Below are 10,000 nucleotides of genomic sequence, written 5' to 3' on the forward strand. Positions count from 1 at the left end.
TATTTAACATTTCTAATTATTCTCTCTTCTTTCATCCTTTTTTCAATCTTTTTAAAATCAAAAAAAGTATATTCGAATTTTAAGAAAATATACGAAAAATATTCTCTCATTTTTAACTTACGATTTCTCTTTTCTTTTTTTTTTTTTTTTCTTTTTTAAATACTAAACAATACGAAAATAAAATTAAAAAATTCAGGAATAATTATAATAATTGATTGCCTAAGCCAGAACAAAGAAAAAAAGGATGAAAAAATAAAAAAAAAAAAAAAAAAAAAAAGGAAATGAAAAAATAAATAAAAAATGGATCATCGACATTGTCTAATTTCTCTCGTCATCTTCTCTCTCTCTCTCTCTCTCTTTGTTTTCTATCTATCTATCTATCTATCTATCTATCTATCTATCTATCTATCTATCCCATTTCTTCATCTTCTTCTCTTTCAGCGGAAGTCTAGCCAGTGGTTAACCGAGCGTGCCGTCGACCTTACGATTCTAACCGATCCGTTATCATCGAGCGAGAATCGTGCCGTTGGTTTAGAGTTGTAAGAAAATCGTCAAATGATAGTATACACCTGCCATGAGACTTATATCTCATTATTTTCGAGACCGTACGATTACATGAGCGTGAGTGAACGAGAGAAAGATAAATAGATAGATATATAGATATATAGATAGATAGATAGACAGAGATAGAGATAGAGATAGATAGAGAGAGAGAGAGAGAGAAGAAATTAGCCCGGAGGCAGGCAAGGTCGTTTTCACGTTGAATTTCAGGGTCACGTCCTTAGCCAAGGCTACTCGTTGACGCCCTGAACCCGTCTCGACGTTTTCTTCTACAAAATGAAACGTTACAACATCCTGTTGAAAATCATTGCCACCATCTCTCACCATATCCCACCATCCACCATGATCTTACATCGACACCACCGACGAAGTTATTTACGACCTACTAAAATGATAAATAATCACATAGATACGTACGTATACAACGTACATATATACATACATAGATACATACATGCATGCACGCATTACACATAAGTATACATATATGTGGATAGACACATACCAACTTTCATACTACTCTTTTGAAATTGTTTTACCTTTTTCGTTGTTTGTAAAAAGGAGAAGCCGTGGGCGATGCATTCGTTAGATCGTTTTACGGACCAATAGTATGACTTAGACGTTAGGGTAACAACGTGTCAGTCGTTCTAACGGTGCCTCTTCTCTCTCTCTCTCTCTCTCTTTCTTATTATATCTATCAAGTTAACTCTTAGTATACGTCGTTACGCAATTACACGGACACGACGTTAATATAAACGAAATCTTTTTTACGTATTAATTTTATCAGTTAATCATTTCGTTATATAGAAAAAGGGACGAGAAAGATTTTCCCCAGGGGAGGAAAAAAGAAAAAAAAAAAAAAAGAATCTCGTAAAAAATCAATATTAATATTTTCAAATTCGATTAAAAACTTTTGACTCATCTCAAAGTAATACAAATACATGTCAATTGTTCCATTGTTTCGTTGGGTCCTTGTAATTTTTTTCTTTCCTTTTCTTTATTATTATTATTATTATTATTATTATTATTATTATTATTATTATTATGATTTTCCTTTGTCCTCACTTTTCTCTTTTGTTTCGTAACGACGATGTTTCGTTATTGGAAAATAATTTCTTTTCGTGAGAAATTATTCGATTTTGATTGATTGATCGATCGATCGATTGATGTTGTTAATCCTTCAAGTAGTACAAGTCAAGCATTCGACAATATCGAAAGCGATCCGTAAGCGTATTAAATTCGATTTGTTTTATTTTCTTTTTCCCTTTTTCTTTTTTCTTTTCTTTTTTTTTTTTTTTTTGTATTTAAAGGAAATTTTGCATTAATAAAGAGTTATTGAAATACAATGTTTATTTGAAACGGCGTAAGGGACGTGAGTATTCCCGTAGCCGCAAATAAGCCCCGGGCTCGTTCTCACAGTTTCCACGGTTTGCACGAACGATCACAGGAGACTGAATCGAGATCGGTCTGATGGTAAATGCGCATTAACAGGGCTCGATCTAACGATCTGTAACTGCCTGCGGACGAGATCATTTCTTTTTTTTTCCCCTCTCCTTCTCTCTCTCTCTCTCTTTCTACCATGGTCCAAAAAGTTTCGCCTCGTCATTTTCTTTCTTTTTCTTTTCTTTTTCTTTTTGTTTTTCCTTTTTTTCAATCCACATATTTTTCTCAAAGTTACGATAATATCGAAATAAATATAAACTTGCTGGTCGATAATGAATACGAAATAAATCGAATCGTACGATTTATATACGATAATCTATTGATTTTCGATCGTCAATATTTTCCTATGTCATCATTTTATTTCGATACTCGATTAAAATCGATTGACGGAAAGGGAGAAAAAAGAATTTCTATTATTTTTCTTCTGTCAATGTTGTGATCTTTTGAGAGAAAAAAAAAAAAAAAAAAAAAAAAGAAAAAAAGAGAAACGCGCATTTGTTATTCATTAATATTAGAATCGAATGAGAACGATTAGATACGACATAATTATCGGTATAAAGCATAGATATACACCTGTATACTTAAGTACGTGTACGTACGTACATATGTTATCTACGCACACATATGTATATATATATATATATATATGTTTTCATTAGATCTTTCGTTCTACAAACAATCCATTCGCAGAATTAAGTCACATACAATTATAATTATCACGCGACCTCGAATGAGAACTCATCTCTATTGTGTTCGAATCGGGAGTGATGCGCGTTAGACCTACAAACGCGACCGATTTTTTGCCACTTACTCGCTCAACGTTACCAGCCTAACCGGCAATTTTCACCGTGCTAGAGAAGCCTCGGCCTCGTAGAAAATTTAATTGTCTCCGAGAAGAGAATATCTTAAGTGGTAAAAGAGAGAGAGATAGAGATAGATAAATAGAAAGAGTGAGAGAGAGAGAGAGAGAGAGAGAGAGAAGGCAAATTAGGTCGTTTCAGAGGCTGCGTCTTTCGGAAGGAGAATTAGACTTGTAAACTTCAAACCATGTACTTAATTAATTAATTCTAGTAATTTTATTTTATCTTTTTTTCGAATCATAAATATAAATATATATATATATATATATATATATATTTCTGTCTCTCTCTCTGTCTCTCTCTCTCTCTATGTCTCTTTCTCTATCTCTTTCTTTACGTTCATATGTAAAATGCAATTTTCATATTTCTTTTCTTTCCTTTAAATTTTTTCTTTTTTCTCTTTTTATTCTTTTCTATTTTTCACTTTTTTTTCTTAATTTAAATCTCTTTCTCAAATCTTATATATAACTGTACATAGATACATATTATAGATTGAATTAAAAGTCTTTAAATCGATTGAAAGTGTCTACGTGATATTAAAAAAGATCAAGATTAACAATCGGAAAGATTTTTTAAGACTTTGAGTTTTATAATATTTAGAAAGGAACGGAAAAAAAAGTGATCTTAAAAAATTTCATCGCGAAAGGAGTAAACTGATTTTTAAAAATCCCCCACCCCCCTCCCCCTAAGAACTTTTGACCAATCGTGTATATATTAGGTTGGTGCGAATGAAATGTCGGATTCTTAAGTGAATATATTAAAGAAAATCCGACATTTCATACGCACCAACCTAATATTTCTCTCTCTCTCTCTCTCTCTCTCTCTCTCTCTCTCTCTCTCTCTCTATATTATTTACACTCATATAAAATATTTCGTTTAGATACATTCGCTCTATCTATCTAATTATCTATTTAATTTCGTATTTCAATTTAATTGTTCGCATAAAATTCATATACCTAACTATGTATATATTTAATTATTTATTTATGTATATATATATATATTTATTTATTTTTCTCATAAGAAACAATGTCCCAGGAAATGAATTTTGTTTCTTACATCTTTATTTTTCCATTTACTTCGTCCAGTTTATTAACGTATGGAAGGGAATTATTACGTTCAAGAGAATGCAGATAGTGTGTAGGTACGTCCTCGGTCTCGAATGAATCGGCAAGAAAAGATTCTTCTCTGGCTATGGGAGCACTAATCGCATTTATGTAAGAACGGTAGCGGCAGGATGACGGTAATAAAAGAGTAAATCATTTTTCGACGTGCCAACCAATGCGAAACGTCGTGGGAGAGAAGAGAATTTTAATGTCCGACGATCTTCTCCTTTCTCTCTCTCTCTCTCTTTCTCTCTCTCTCTTGCTCTCTCTTTTTCTCTTTCTCTTTGAAGGAAGGGATAGTACTATCTCTTTCTTCGTAATATGTTTCCCTTTCGAGAAACCTTTCCATACTATCTCTCTCTCTTTCTCTCTCTCTCTCTCTCTCTCCCTCTCTCTTTCTTTCTTTCTCTCTCTCTCTCTCTCTCTCTCTCTCTCTCTCTCTTATGATTAAAGGCTCGTAAAACTAATGACCAGTTTGACCTCTTACTTCAACTTCTCCTTTACCTTTCTTATTTTTTTATCATTCTTTATTCTTCTCTCTTTCTCTCTTTTATGTGTACGCGTGTGCGCATGTTTTATTTATTTTTTTTTCTCTTTTCTTTCCTTTCTTTTTTTTTTTTTTTCCTTTTTTTTGTTTGATTTTTATGAAACAAAAAATACATACATATTAAAACAAAAAATTTTTCTTCTTAATCAAATTATAGTTGAACTATTTCGTGTATAATTAAGTAATACAGATAGACATACACATATATATATATATATATATATATATATATGTATATAAATATATATGTATATACTTAATGATATAAAAAGGTATAATTATTTTAAAAATATTATTTGAAGATTGTTTAATTTTAAATATAATTTAAAAAGTATTATTTTAAAATCATACATAATATAACATCATTTGTAATCGTATAAAATATTAATGAAAACACGTTACATCTTTCTCTCTCTTACTCTTACACGTATATTGCAAGAAAAGAAAGAGAAAGAAAGAAAGAAAGAAAGAGAAAGAAAAAGCAAAAAGAAAAAGAGGGGATAGGAGGCGGAGGGGGGGGGGAGGGAGGAAAAATAATATATAACTCTGAATTAGCGTAAATCTAAGAGAAAATAATTGAAGAAGGTTCGAAAATATTGTCTCATTATTCCTTTAAGGGAAAACGGAAGGATATAGATGTAGCTCGCTTCGAAGAATCGACGCCTATCTAGGAAGGTGCATCTTTATACTCTTATTCCTTCGGGGGTAGTAAAACGATGGGCTTCGTATCATTCTTAGAAGCGATTCGTCGTTGTTGGACGAAAAAAAAGAGATCGTTAGTTGAGGGTAAGCATGGGACGGGATGGGGGACAAGGAGAAAGGGAGTGAGGGAGGGTACAATTTCTACGTTCGACTTTCTTGGAACGTTGAATTAAAAAATTATTAATGAAAAAGTAAAAAAGGAAAAAAAAAATAATTAAAAAAAGAAAAAGAAAAAAAGGACCATACAAACAAACAAAAAAGGAAAACAAAACGATTGATCCTATTAAAATTGTACGATACAGTAACAATCGTTTTTATTATTCAATTATTTAATTTCTTATATATATATATATATAGAATAGTGTCGAGTATTTTAATTCACTTGTAAATAGAAATAAAATGATAATGAGGTGTCAGATAATAAATTCATTCGTTATCTTTATTATAGTTCGAGATCGGTGATAAGTGTAATGTTGAAAGAAGAAGAAGAAGAAGAAGAAGAAGAAAAAAAAAAAGACGAAACAAAGAAATTAACAAAAAATAAAGTAAAATGAATTGTAATTTTTGACGAGCAAGTAGGTGAAAAGGGTTAATATAAACCCCGTTGCAATTCGTTCGAACGTAATGAGTAAAGAGATCGAGTATAGTATGCATATATCTTGCAATTGCCCGTTCCTAACTCCTTTCGGGATTGCTTTGCGTTCGCCAGCTGGTGTGCATGCTATACACAACCGATAGTGAGTCTCTAACGGTCAACCGACAGCAATTAGACGAGTTTGAGCAGCCGAGTGCGAGTATCCGGCACTCGAAAGCGCATACTTTGATAGCCTCAAGGGATAAGTCGAGCATACGTCCTTGCCGTCTTCCATTATATTATTATTATTATTATTATTATTATTATTATTATTATTATTATTATTATCATCAGCATCGGTATCGTTTGTTTTGTTTTGTTTCATTTCATTTTAAAATAATCGTTCTCGAATAAACCCCGTTAAGATGTTTTCATTACGTGAAGGAGAATAACGATAAGCGATAACTATAGATAATAGAGTATGAATATAAATAATGTTGTAATCGTGTAATTAAAATTAACATGATTTTACAAATGCAAAATAAAAATTCATTCGAAGATATGAAAAATGTTAGAGAATTTTTATTATTATTATTATCATCATTATCATTATCATTATTATTATTATTATTATTATTATTATTATTATTACTATTATTACATATCATTTATTTATTTATTTATTCATTTATTAATATTATTTTCTTTCTCCCATTTAATTGGATATTATTATTACTATTATTATTATTATTATTATTATTATTATTATTATTATTATTATAGTCAGCGATACATTTAAATAAGTTTCGTATTACATATTCATACATACGAATAAGGGAAATTGATAAATATCTATAAAAAGCTTTTATTTTATTAAATAAACGTCATTAATACATCATATTATAGATACATACATATATATATATATATATATATATATATATATATATATATGTGTATTATATGTATGTATATATGTATGTACGTACGATTATCTAGCGGTAATACACGTAGCTTATAATTATAAATAATTCACTCGATCGAGTAGTACGTACGTACCGTAAGAACCCGACACGTTCGAGTTTCGTTATTGCTCTCGCGTCATTGTTTAGATGGATAATTATATAGCCGGTTGTCGGACTCGGTGCGAGAACCGGCTGGAAAATGTCGAATTCACTCTTTTTTCTTTTTTCTTTTTTCTTTTTTCTTTTTTGTTCATCCTTTCTTTCTTTCATCGCGAGAAAAAAGAATGAGAGATACAAAGTGTGTGAGAGAGAAAAAAAGAGAAAGAGAGAGAGAGAGAGAGAAAAAGAGAGATTGAGAGAGAGAGAGAGAGAGAGAGAGAATGAGTGAGAAAGAGAGAGGAGGGGAGTGGGAGATAGAAGGAAGAGCAACGAGAAGCGAAAATAACGGTCCGTTCCATGTGGCGCCCAGAGTAAATGTCTCCGACGTTCTCTCGTTACACGAGAGCCGTTTTTACGTCATACCTACTTCCATCTTGTCAAAAGAAGGAAAGAGAAAGAACTACATATATATATATATAAGAGAGAGAGAGAGAGAGAGAGAGAGAGAGAGAGAGAGAGTCGAAATAATTTTCGTCCTTCAAGAAATATTATAAAAATGTTATAAAATGAGATTTATCTGATCGTACGTATATTCCATCTTTAGAAAATATATAAAATAATAATAATAAAATAATTAAATAATAAATAGTAATAATAATAATAATAGTAATAATGGAATAATGGAATAATGATAATAAAAATATTAATAATAAAATAATAATAAAATAATAAATAATAATAATAATAATAATAATAATAATAATAAAATGATATAAAAGTAGAATAAGAACAATGATTATTAATATATAATTAATTTGGAAATATTCATTATAACTTGTAGATCCTTTTAATACTATTAATTTATCTATTCTTTAAGCGTTAAGGATACATTAATGTTATTGGAAGAAGATAAATAAATAAATAATAGTAACGAAGCGATTAATAACAAACGAGTCCTTGACAAAGGATTGATAGATTATGAATTGATAGACAATGCCCTTTCGAACGACCTTATGTTACTTTTAAAGGAAACATGTTACGTTAGTATCTCTAAGACAGTCTCGGAAGACAGTCGCACAGTTCGGTTCGGTCTGATTAATGGCGTATTAATGGCGGATTAATAGCGGATTAATGGCGGATTAATGGCGGATTAAAGTTGAAAGTGATCTAACTTATGGTGTTTTCTTCAAAGAATCAAACGTGTGATTATTATCTCGAAGAAATTATAATTAAAAACATCGACCAATTGAACATTGTGCGTATTAAAGAAAATAATAATTGTTAATATCTATTTGTGAATTATTGAATATAATTAATGTCTATCATTTCGCTCGTTGAAATTTTTACATAAAATTGATCTGCCATATTTCTCACATACACAGATATTAATGCATATATAAAATATATTATTTAAATTCAATATACAACAAGATAATTGTTATATATTTATGAATTATTGATAATATTAACGTCGAATCATTATATTACCATGAAACTTTTTACGGATCTCTTATTTCTCTTACGTATTATATATATATACATATATATAGTATCAGATATTATTATTATTATTATTTAAATTGTATAAATAATAAGAAAATTACGAACGTTAGATATTTGTGAATAATTGAAAATATTAATGTAGTCATTAAAATCGATAAAATTTTAATAGACTTGTCGCTTGTTTGGACGTAAGTACTCTAATAATAATAAAATACACGAATGAACGTAGATGATACAATACGTACATAGTGTTTACATTAATATGTGAGAGTACGTAACGGAGGCCTATTGTTCTTCCGCGTCGCCTCGTTTCCTCGTCGTTGCGGTTGATCGCTCGGTATTAAATTTCTTGAACGGTCATGCGACCAAGTAAATATGCGGCTCCTCTCTCTTTCTCTCTCTCTCTCTCTCTCTCTCTGTTTCTCTTCTTCTTCTTTTTCTTCTTCTTTTTCTTTTCTATCTCTAATCGTAGCTCGAAGCGTGCGGAAAGATAAGCGTTCCTTGAAATAGAACGGATGCTTAAAGTGTAACACGCCTCTTGTACTTTGCACCTAACTTCTAATTAAACGCTTGTATAAGTCTTTCTTTGTCTATCCGTCTGTCTCTCTCTCTCTCTTTTTTCTTTTCACTCTTTCTCTCTCTTTTTCTTTCATTCTTTCTCTCTACCATTCTTTCTTTCTGTTTCCCCACGGTATGATTTACGGATCTCTCGACCCTCACAGAAATTTTCCCCTTCAAACTCGTGCCGACTATTAGCTTCTACGTAAATTCTTCCTCAAATGACTTTGCAAAGGAAACAAAGAAAGGGGAAAGAAAAAAAATTACAATAGAAAAAGAGGATGGAAGGGGGAGGGGGGAAGAAAAAAAGCAATCAATTAACTTTCATGTTCAATTCGATGACGCGAAACGTTTAGAAAGAAATTATTTCGCGTCAAAAAAAAAAAATTGATCGATCGATCAATTGAAATTCGAAGAAATTTATTTTTCATTTGATAACAAACAATGTAAAATTGATTTATGTAAGAAAAAAAATTGAATAAAAATATTTTCGAGAGATCACGATCGATGACAAAACCATCAACGATTTCGTGATTTAACATATAATTTATACACATATATATATATATATATATATATATAAAATTCTGTCTATGAAAGTTATGTATTCATTACATATTATAGTATTGTATTAATTACATATGAAAATGCATCAAAGATGCATGGAATACTTCGCAATATATGGAATACTTTGTAGGAAAAAAAAAGAAAAGAAAAAACACAATATTTTCGAGATATCGATCGATGACGAATCGATTGAAAAAATTCGACGATCAGATAATAAATATCTCTATAAAAATTACATATAGCTCTGCTATAATATTTAAATTAAAAAAAAAAAAAAAAAGAAAAGAAAAAAAGAAAGAAAGAATCCAAAATAAATACTTATTAAAATATTTGCAAGATTTTAATCGATAAAGTATCTCTGATCGATCATTTGATATCAAATACGAATATATATATATATATATATATATATATATATATATTTATAGTACAATGTTGGAGTATAAAATCGTAAAGGACGTTGAACGACCTTGAAAGTTGCAGCATCCATGCAATAAAGTGGATGAGAGAGAGAG

The 10,000-nt window shown here is 30.2% G+C and overlaps 1 protein-coding gene across 2 annotated transcripts in view; it reads left to right on the forward strand.

Moving 5' to 3' along the window:
* Nucleotides 1-10,000, forward strand: part of LOC124947865 — a 74,700-nt gene that overhangs the window by 22,649 nt on the left and 42,051 nt on the right. Inside the window, exon 1 of one of the 2 annotated variants that reach the window (XM_047490579.1) lies at nt 8,040-8,059. The exons of the other annotated variant lie outside the window; for it this stretch is intronic. The gene's annotated coding sequence lies outside the window, so the exon portion shown is untranslated. Of the gene's footprint in view, nt 1-8,039; nt 8,060-10,000 lie in introns of those variants that run through there. 2 annotated transcript variants of the gene reach the window in all.

Source organism: Vespa velutina, chromosome 3 (assembly GCF_912470025.1).
Source record: "Vespa velutina chromosome 3, iVesVel2.1, whole genome shotgun sequence".
In the NCBI taxonomy this organism is placed as follows: Eukaryota; Metazoa; Arthropoda; class Insecta; order Hymenoptera; family Vespidae; genus Vespa; species Vespa velutina.